Source organism: Lynx rufus, unplaced genomic scaffold, assembly GCF_022079265.1.
Source record: "Lynx rufus isolate CCGP_SWC_20201006 ecotype Redwood Valley unplaced genomic scaffold, mLynRuf1.p SCAF_9, whole genome shotgun sequence".
Lineage (NCBI taxonomy): Eukaryota > Metazoa > Chordata > Mammalia > Carnivora > Felidae > Lynx > Lynx rufus.
The window spans coordinates 60,890,944-60,900,057 of NW_025814897.1; the positions used below are offsets into that span (position 1 = coordinate 60,890,944).

Sequence of the window (9,114 nt, forward strand, 5' to 3'; positions counted from 1 at the left end):
ATGTCAACTGTCCAGAATACCACAGCTATGTCCATCATTTTCCTACTAACTGATGTTTCTGGGTTGGAAGTCTTCCACACCTGGATCTCCATTCCCTTCTGCTTTCTCTACATAACCACCCTCTCTGGAAACAGCCTGATTCTCTTTGCCATTGTCACTCAGCCCAGCCTCCACGAACTCATGTATTATTTCCTCTCCATGCTGCCCACCACTGACCTCGGCCTGTCCATATCTACCCTGGTCACCATGTTGGGTATATTCTGGTTTGATGCCAGGGAGATCAGCTTTAATGCCTGCCTGTCACAGATATTTTTCATTCAACTTTACATTGTCATGGAGTCCTCAGTGCTGTTGGCCATGGCCTTTGATCGTTTTGTGGCCATCTCTAATCCTCTTACATATGCTTCTATCTTAACTGAGCTTAAAATAGCACAGATTGGAATAGCAATCATCACCAGGGGGCACTAATCCAGACTCCTATGGTGTTGCTTCTTAAACGATTGCCCTTTTGCCACAGCCATGTGCTCCACCTCTCATACTGCTTCTACCCTGACGTGATGAAGCTCTCGTGCACAGACACCAGGATCAATAGCGCAGTGGGGTTCACAGCCCTGATCACCACTGCTGGGGTAGACTCGGTCTTCATTTTTTTTTCTAACTTGTTAATCGTTAAGACTGTCTTCAGCATTGCATCTTTGAAAGAGAGAAAGAAAGTCTTCAGCACATGTATCTCCCATATTGGGGCTGTTGCTGTATTCTACATTCCATTGATTAGTCTGTCCTTTGTTCACAGATTTGGAAATGGGCCCCACCTTATGTACATATCCTCGTTGCCAATACCTACCTGTTAATCCCCTTGTGCTGAACCCCATCATCTACAGTGTGAAGACCAAACAGATACGCAGAGCTGTGCTGAAAGTTCTCCATCCCAGTGCAACAAAAGAATAGATGGGTTTTTCAATGTTTTCAATTCTTTGTTATTGTATAGATGAGTAAAATGCCACTGATAGAAGTTAAAATGCTGAGACTCGTGCTTGGGATAACAACATCCCAAAAGATCACTTTAGTTTTAAATAAGAAGACCATGGGCTAAGAGAGAAATTTAGGCTAAAATTATCTACCTATTATTTCCTCAGCCACAATGATATTAAAATTTGTTCATTTAAGATGCAAGATGTTCAATTACTGAGATAACCAGAATGACCCAGTTTGGATTTCAAATGTGGAGTTGTTTTTTTTGTTTGCTTTAAAGAAGAAGGTGGGAGGGGTGCCTGGGTGGCTCAGTCGGTTAAGTGTCTGACTTCAGCTCAGGTCGTGATCTCGCGGTCGGTGAGTTCGAGCCCCACGTCAGGCTCTGTGCTGACAGCTCAGAGCCTGGAGCCTGTTTCAGATTCTGTGTCTCCATCTCTGTGACCCTCCCCCGCTCATGCTCTGTCTCTCTCTGTCTCAAAAATAAATAAACATTAAAAAAAATAAAAAAAAAATAAGAAGGTGGGAATAAAAAGTGTGTTAACAATAGCTTGTTACTGAATTTTATTATCTAAATCTGGCACATAAAATTGGCATTGCACATGGTTATGGAATCATTCCAAATATTTTACTTTTTCTCTGCCTCTGACTTCTATAACCTTTAATATAATAGCTAGTATTATCATCAATACATGTTTTATTGCTTTGTCAGTAACCTGAACTTTTTGGTCAGATATTCTTACTTTCTCCTAGATCTTCAGGAAATATTTATAGCACAAACATCCTATGAAAAATAACTCTTCTTACTTCAACTTCAGTCTGTATGGTTTTTTCAGAAGTACTAATGTCATGCTTACTGCCTTATAAATCTGTTTTTGTTTTTGGCAAATATAATCTCAAGAGTACCAGGAACCAGATGCAGAGATATTTTAATCTGTTTGGATTTGTGATGCTATGTTTGGGCTTTCTCTTCAAGGAAGATTAAAGTGGGTATGTTAATCATGTTCTGGATAGGAAGACAGAAGTTATACCAGTGGTTAACACTGGGAGTATTTAATCCAAGATAAACAAGCATAGGTGGACTGAAGGCACAAAGGGAATACAGAAATAATAGAGATAGTAACTGCAGGGTATCACTTCCACCTTTATGTCTGTGAGAACAAAGATAGGAGTTTGAAGTATTGAAAACTTAGAAGCATGGTGAAGGTCTTCCCCGAACTGACACTCAGACCCCTTATGAAAAGGTGCTGTCCTGTTGATTGTAGTACATCAGGAGCCAAGAGAACAGACCACATAGATCCAAGACTCACACCCCTGTGAAGAGGCACTTCATAGCTGTAGCTCATGCTTCAGGAGCACAGAGGAGGACCCCTCATGGACCTGAGACTCAGACCCCTGAGACGCACCCCACTGATGTCTGGTTCTGTTTCTTCTGAGGAAGCATGATGAGATTTTGCTGGGAGTATTGGGAAGAAATAAAACTAGAAGGAAGAACCAGTGATATTGGCGTTGTTGTGTGGCATTGACAGGAATCACAAGCAAACATGCTGGGATACTCATCCTTTTAGTAGGTTCCAGTTTCCTTCTATCATATTCCAATTAACAGAACATAGCAGGGAACCAGCTGGCAAATGATAATAGTGTTTCATGATTCCCACCCTTATTATCAAAGCAGAGTATAAAGAATTGTAGTTATATTTATTTTTTTAATTTCTATTTATTTATTTATTTAATTTTTATTTTTTCAATATATGAAGTTTATTGTCAAATTGGTTTCCACACAACACCCAGTGCTCATCCCAAAAGGTGCCCTCCTCAATACCCATCACCCACCCTCCCCTCCCTCCCATCCCCCTTCAACCCTCAGTTTGTTCTCAGTTTTTAAGAGTCTCTTATGCTTTGGCTCTCTCCCACTCTAACCTTTTTTTTTTCTTCCCCTCCCCCATGGGTTTCTGTTAAGTTTCTCAGGATCCACATAAGAGTGAACACATATGGTATCTGTCTTTCTCTGTATGGCTTATTTCACTTAGCATAACACTCTCCAGTTCCATCCATGTTGTTACAAAGGGCCATATTTCATTCTTTCTCATTGCCATGTAGTACTCCATTGTGTATATAAACCACAATTTCTTTATCCATTCATCAGTTGATGGACATTTAGGCTCTTTCCATAATTTGGCTATTGTTGAGAGTGCTGCTATAAACATTGGGGTACAAGTGCCCCTATGCATCAGTACTCCTGTATCCCTTGGGTAAATTCCTAGCAGTGCTATTGCTGGGTCATAGGGTAGATCTATTTTTGATTTTCTGAGGAACTTCCACACTATTTTCCAGAGTGGCTGTACCAATTTGCATTCCCACCACAGTGCAAGAGGGTTCCCATTTCTCCACATCCTCGCCAGCATCTATAGTCTCCTGATTTGTTCATTTTGGCCTCTCTGACTGGTGTGAGGTGGTGTCTGAGTGTGGTTTTGATTTGTTTTCCCCTGATGAGGAGCGACGTTGAGCATATTTTCATGTGCCTGTTGGCCATCCAGATGTCTTCTTGAGAGAAGTGTCTATTCATGTCTTCTATCCATTTCTTCACTGGATTATTTGTTTTTTGGGTGTGGAGTTTGGTGAGCTCTTTATAGATTTTGGATACTAGCCCTTTGTCCGATATGTCATTTGCAAATATCTTTTCCCATTCTGTTGGTTGCCTTTTAGTTTTGTTGGTTGTTTCCTTTGCTGTGCAGAAGCTTTTTATCTTCATTAGGTCCCAGTAGTTCATTTTTGCTATTAATTCCCTTGCCTTTGGGGATGTGTCAAGTAAGAAATTGCTGCGGCTGAAGTCAGAGAGGTCTTTTCCTGCTTTCTCCTCTAGGGTTTTGATGGTTTCCTGTCTCATATTCAGGTCCTTTATCCATTTTGAGTTTATTTTTGTGAATGGTGTGAGAAAGTTGTCTACTTTTTTTCTTCTGCATGTTGCTGTCCAGTTCTCCCAGCACCATTTGTTAAAGAGACTGTGTTTTTTCCATTGGATGTTCTTTCCTGCTTTGTCAAAGATTAGTTGGCTATACGTTTGTGGGTCTAGTTCTGGGGTTTCTATTTTATCCCATTGGTCTATGTGTCTGTTTTTGTGCCAATACCATGCTGTCTTGCTGATTACAGCTTTGTAGTAGAGGCTAAAGTCTGGGATTGTGATGCCTCCTGCTTTGGTCTTCTTCTTCAAAATTACTTTGGCTATTCGGGGCCTTTTGTGGTTCCATACGAATTTTAGGATTGCTTGTTCTAGTTTCGAGAAGAATGCTGGTGCAATTTTGATTGGGATTGCATTGAATGTGTAGATAGCTTTGGGTAGTATTGACATTTTGACAATATTTATTCTTCCAACCCATGAGCATGGAATGTTTTTCCATTCCTTTATACCTTCTTCAATTTCCTTCATAAACTTTCTATAGTTTTAGGCAAACAGATCTTTTACATCTTTGGTTAGATTTATTCCTAGGTTTTATGCTTCTTGGTGCAATTGTGAATGGGATCAGTTTATTTATTTGTCTTTCTGTTGCTTCATTGTTAGTGTACAAGAATGCAACTGATTTCTGTACATTGATTTTGTATCCTGCAACTTTGCTGAATTCATGTATCAGTTCTAGGAGACTTTTGGTGGAGTCTATTGGATTTTCCATGTATAATATCATGTCATCTGCAAAAAGTGAAGCTTAACTTCATCTTTGCCAATTCTGATGCCTTTGATTTCCTTTTGTTGTCTGATTGCTGATGCTAGAACTTCCAACACTATGTTAAACAACAGCGGTGAGAGTGGGCATCCCTGTCGTGTTCCTGATCTCAGGGAAAAAGCTCTCAGTTTTTCCCCATTGAGGATGATGTTAGCTGTGGGCTTTTCATAAATGGCTTTTATGATCTTTAAGTATGTTCCTTCTATCCCGACTTTCTCGAGGGTTTTTATTAAGAAAGGTTGCTGAATTTTGTCAAAGGCCTTTTCTGCATCGATTGACAGGATCATATGGTTCTTATCTTTTCTTTTATTAATGTGATGTATCACGTTGATTGATTTGCAAATGTTGAACCAGCCCTGCATCCCAGGAATGAATCCCACTTGATCATGGTGAATAATTCTTTTTATATGCTGTTGAAGTCGATTTACTAGTATCTTATTGAGGATTTTTGCATCCATATCCATCAGGGATATTGGCCTGTAGTTCTCTTTTTTTACTGGGTCTCTGTCTGGTTTAGGAATCAAAGTAATACTGGCTTCATAGAATGAGTCTGGAAGTTTTCCTTCCCTTTCTATTTTTTGGAATAGCTTGAGAAGGATAGGTATTATCTCTGCTTTAAACGTCTGGTAGAACTCCCCTGGGAAGCCATCTGGTCCTGGACTCTTATTTGTTGGGAGATTTTTGATAACCGATTCAATTTCTTCACTGGTTATGGGTCTGTTCAAGCTTTCTATTTCCTCCTGATTGAGTTTTGGAAGTGTGTGGGTGTTTAGGAATTTGTCCATTTCTTCCAGGTTGTTCAGTTTGTTGGCATTTAATTTTTCATAGTATTCCCTGATAATTGTTTGTATCTCTGAGGGATTGGTTGTAATAATTGCATTTTCATTCATGATTTTATCTATTTGGGTCATCTCCCTTTTCTTTTTGAGAAGCCTGGCTAGAGGTTTATCAATTTTGTTTATTTTTTCAAAAAACCAAGTCTTGGTTTCGTTGATTGGCTCTACAGTTTTTTTTTAGAATCTATATTGTCTATTTCTGCTCTAATCTTTATTATTTCTCTTCTTCTTCTGGGTTTGGGGTGTCTTTGCTGTTCTGATTCTATTTGCTTTAGGTGTTTTGTTAGATTTTGTATTTAGGATTTTTCTTGTTTCTTGAGATAGGCCTGGATTGCAATGTATTTTCCTCTCAGGACTGCCTTCACTGCATCCCAAAGTGTTTGGATTGTTGTATTTTCATTTTAGTTTGTTTCCATATATTTTTAAATTTCTTCTCTAATTGCCTGGTTGACCAATTCATTCTTTAATAGGGTGTTCTTTAACCTCCATGTTTTTGGAGGTTTTCCAGACTTTTTCCTGTGGTTGATTTCAAGCTTCATAGCATTGTGGTCTGAAAGTGTGCATGGTATGATCTCAATTCTTGTATACTTATGAAGGGCTGTTTTGTGACCCAGTATGTGATCTATGCTGGAGAATGTTCTGTGTGTACTGGAGAAGAAAGTATATTCTGTTGCTTTGGGATGCAGAGTTCTAAATATATCTATCAAGTCCATCTGATCCAATGTATCATTCAGGGCCCTCGTTTCTTTATTGACTGTGTGTCTAGATGATCTATCCATTTCTGTAAGTGGGGTGTTAAAATCCCCTGCAATTATCACATTCTTATCAATAAGGTTGCTTGTGTTTGTGAGTAATTGTTTTATATATTTGGGGGCTCTGGTATTCAGCGCATAGACATTTATAATTGTTAGCTCTTCCTGATGGATAGACCCTGTAATTATTATATAATGCCCTTCTTCATCTCTTTTTACAGCCTTTAATTTAAAGTCTAGTTGATCTAAGTATGACTACTCCAGCTTTCTTTTGACTTCCAGTGGCATGATAAATAGTTCTCCATGCCCTCACTCTCAATATGAAGGTGTCCTCAGGTCTAAAATGAGTCTCTTGTAGACAGCAAATAGATGGGTCTTGTTTTTTTATCCATTCTGATACCCTATGTCTTTTCGTTGGTGCATTTAGTCCATTTACATTCAGTGTTATTATAGAAAGATATGAGTTTAGAGTCATTGTGATGTCCGTAGGTTTCATGCTTGTAGCAATGACTCTGGTACTTTGTCTCACAGGATCCCCCTTAGGATCTCTTGTAGGGCTGGTTTAGTGGTGACGAATTCCTTCAGTTTTTGTTTGTTTGGGAAGAGCTTTATCTCTCCCTCTCTTCTAAATGACAGACTGGCTGGATAAAGGATTCTCGGCTGCATATTTTTCTGTTCATCACATTGAAGATCTCCTGCCATTCCTTTCTGGCCTGCCAAGTTTCAGTAGAAAGATCGGTCACAAGTCTTATAGGTCTCCCTTTATATGTTAGAGCATGTTTATCCCTAGCTGCTTTCAGAATTTTCTCTTTATCCTTGTATTTTGCCAGTTTCACTATGATATGTCGTGCAGAAGATCGATTCAAGTTACGTCTGAAGGGAGTTCTCTGTGCCTCTTGGATTTCAATGCCTTTTTCCTTCCCCAGGTCTGGGAAGTTCTCAGCTATGATTTCGTCAAGTACATCTTCAGCACCTTTCCCTCTCTCTTCCTCCTCTGGAATACCAATTATGCATAGATTATTTCTCTTCAGTGCATCACTTAGTTCTCTAATTTTCCCCTCATACTCCTGCATTTTTTTATCTCTTTTTTTCTCAGCTTCCTCTTTTTCCATAATTTTATCTTCTAGTTCACCTATTCTTTCCTCTGCCTCTTCAGTCCAAGCCATGGTTGTTTCCATTTTATTTTGCAGCTCGTTTATAGTATTTTTTATCTCCTCCTGAGTGTTCCTTAGTCTCTTGATCTCTGTAGCAATAGATTCTCTGCTGTCCTCTATACTGTTTTCAAGCCCAGCGATTAATTTTATGACTATTATTCTAAATTCACTTTCTGTTATATTGTGTAAATCCTTTTTAATCAGTTCTTTAGCTGTTATTTCCTGGAGATTCTTTTGAGGGGAATTCTTCCATTTCGTCATTTTGGATAGTTGCTGGAGTGGTGCAGGACTCGGGGCACTTCCCCTGTGCTGTCTTGAATACCTTGCATTGGTGGGTGGGGCCGCAGTCAGACCTGATGTCTGCCCCCAGCCCACCACTGGGGCCACAGTCAGACTGGTGTGTGCCTTCTCTTCCCCTCTCCTAGGGGCTGGATTCACTGTGGGGTGGCGTGGCGCATCTGGGCTACTTGCACACTGCCAGGCTTGTGGTGCTGGGGATCTGGCATATTAGCTGGGGTGGATCGGCAAGGTGCTGGGGGGGGGCAGGCTCAGCTCGCTTTTCCTTCGGAGATCCGCTTCAGGAGGGGCCCTGCGGCACCGGGAGGGAGTCAGACCTGCCGCCTAGGGATGGATCCGCAGAAGCACAGCCTTGGGTGTTTGGCAGTGCAAGCAGATTCCCTGGTGGGAACTGGTTCCCTTTGGGATTTTGGCTGGGGGATGGGCGGGGGAGATGGCGCTGGCGAGCGCCTTTGTTCCCCACCAAACTGAGCTCTGTCGTCCGGGGGTTCAGCAGCTCTCCCTCTCTTTGTCCTCCAGCCTTCCTGCTTTCTGAGCAGAGCTGTTAACTTATGACCTCCCAGACACTAAGTCGCGCTTGCTGTCGGAACACACTCCGTCTGTCGGGCCCCTCCGCTTTTGCAAGCCAGACTCGGGGGCTCTGCTTGCCCTGCGAGCCGCCCCTCTGCCCCGGCTCCCTCCCGCCAGTCGGTGGAGCGTGCACCGCCTCGCTGCCCTTCCTACCCTCTTCCGTGGGCCTCTCATCTGCACTTGGCTCTGGAGACTCCGTTCTGCTAGTCTTCTGGCGGTTTTCTGGGTTATTTAGGCAGGTGTAGGTGGAACCTAAGTGATCAGCAGGACACATGGTGAGCCCAGCGTCCTCCTACACCGCTATCTTCCCAGGATCTCCTCAAGAATTGTGGTTTTAGAGCTAAGATACAGTATTATTCATAACCCGCACAGTGAGGTAATATGCATATAATACTGTTAGGTTTGATATAGCCATTACAGGGGTTTTCTATTTGCTGTATTCTGGACTGTTGATCATGACAACAGTATCTAGTAACTATAGTAAGTGCTTCTATGTTCACCACATACTTCTGCATATAATCTTCTGAAATGTAGCTAGTTGGCATACAGGAAACATTGTACTTGAACTATTTATTAGACCAAATGGACCTATCTGACGTATAAAGAATTTTTTTTTTCCAACAGCATCAAAATACATTTTCTTCTGAAAGACAGGGAACATTTTCTGAGATCAATCATATGTTAGGTCACAAAACAAATCTTAACAAAATTACCTGTCAGCCTTGTTAGGGATTCTGAGGCAAGTCAGATCTTTTGCATGGATGCTTCTGCTCAAATATTTTGGTTCCTTTGGGAGGGAAGCGATTATTAAGATTGT

The 9,114-nt window shown here is 41.1% G+C and overlaps 1 pseudogene; it reads left to right on the forward strand.

Annotated features, from left to right (window-relative positions):
- On the forward strand, positions 1-948 carry LOC124505934 (olfactory receptor 51F2-like; annotated as a pseudogene).
- The last annotated feature ends 8,166 nt before the right edge of the window (positions 949-9,114 follow it).